This window comes from Ictidomys tridecemlineatus, chromosome 12 (genome assembly GCF_052094955.1).
Source record: "Ictidomys tridecemlineatus isolate mIctTri1 chromosome 12, mIctTri1.hap1, whole genome shotgun sequence".
Classification (NCBI taxonomy): domain Eukaryota; kingdom Metazoa; phylum Chordata; class Mammalia; order Rodentia; family Sciuridae; genus Ictidomys; species Ictidomys tridecemlineatus.
In genome coordinates, this window is record NC_135488.1 from 53,524,061 (window position 1) to 53,525,012 (window position 952).

The window sequence follows — 952 nt, forward strand, 5'->3', positions numbered from 1 at the left end:
TGGAAAATCCCTTAATCTGATTACACCTGGTTCTTCTAGGTTAAGGTAGTAACTGACAGTGAATGAAATGGGTTTATGGGAGGGATTTCCCAAAACCTCAGGTTGAGTGAACCCTGTCTTTCCTTCTCCCACTGATTTCTACTCTAACAATACCTGAACTCTGAAGTACCAGGCATTACCCAACGGTGGAGAGCGGCAGCATCCTAACAAGGCACACTATAACCACCTAAATGAATGTGGGAGGAAGAGCATGAGCTCCTACTTACCCTAAAGAGAAAAGGTAGGGTCAACGGTTGGGTGGAGAGAGGAGCTCTTATGGAATCCAGAGCTGCCTATCAAGCCTATCCAAGATGACCACCTCCCTAAGGCACGGAGACTTTGCTATATAGCCTAGGGGGTAAGGCCAGCCGGGAGCCTGGTCAGGATTGGTGAAATCCTGGACAAGAAGCTGGAGGAAAGGGGCTTTACAGCATATATGTGGTCCTTGGCCAGTTTCTGGTGCTAAAAAAAAAAAAAAAAGTGATGATGAAGTCATCTTCAGGAAATGGCTGAAAGACACCTGTGGTGCCAATGCCAAGTAGTCTCTGGGATGTCTTGGGTGCCTTCAAGAGTGATGTAACACCTTCTTGTGATGCAACTCCCTTCCTCCCCCTTCCTCTGCCAGTTCCATAGAGACAGTTACCAGCTTCCCTGGTTGGATTACCGGCCCCTTACCTCACCTCCACCTTCATCTCTGATCAGTTTGGTGCCATTTTGTACCTATTTTTGGCATAACAGTCAAGGTCCCTGTAAAGTTTTTAGGTCAATAAAGTCAATGGCCTTCATGGGGTGGGGGGAAGGAAAGAAAGATATGTGGTTGTTTTGGAAACAATTAAACCCCAAAGTTGTTTTTTTTTCCATCTTGCCACCTTCAAATAATAAACACATAACATATCCCTCCTTTCTAAAAAGA

General features: G+C 45.5%; 1 pseudogene; it reads left to right on the plus strand.

The window, feature by feature from the left end:
• The first annotated feature begins 350 nt into the window (after window positions 1–350).
• LOC101977014 (barrier-to-autointegration factor pseudogene) lies at window positions 351–632 on the plus strand (annotated as a pseudogene).
• The last annotated feature ends 320 nt before the right edge of the window (window positions 633–952 follow it).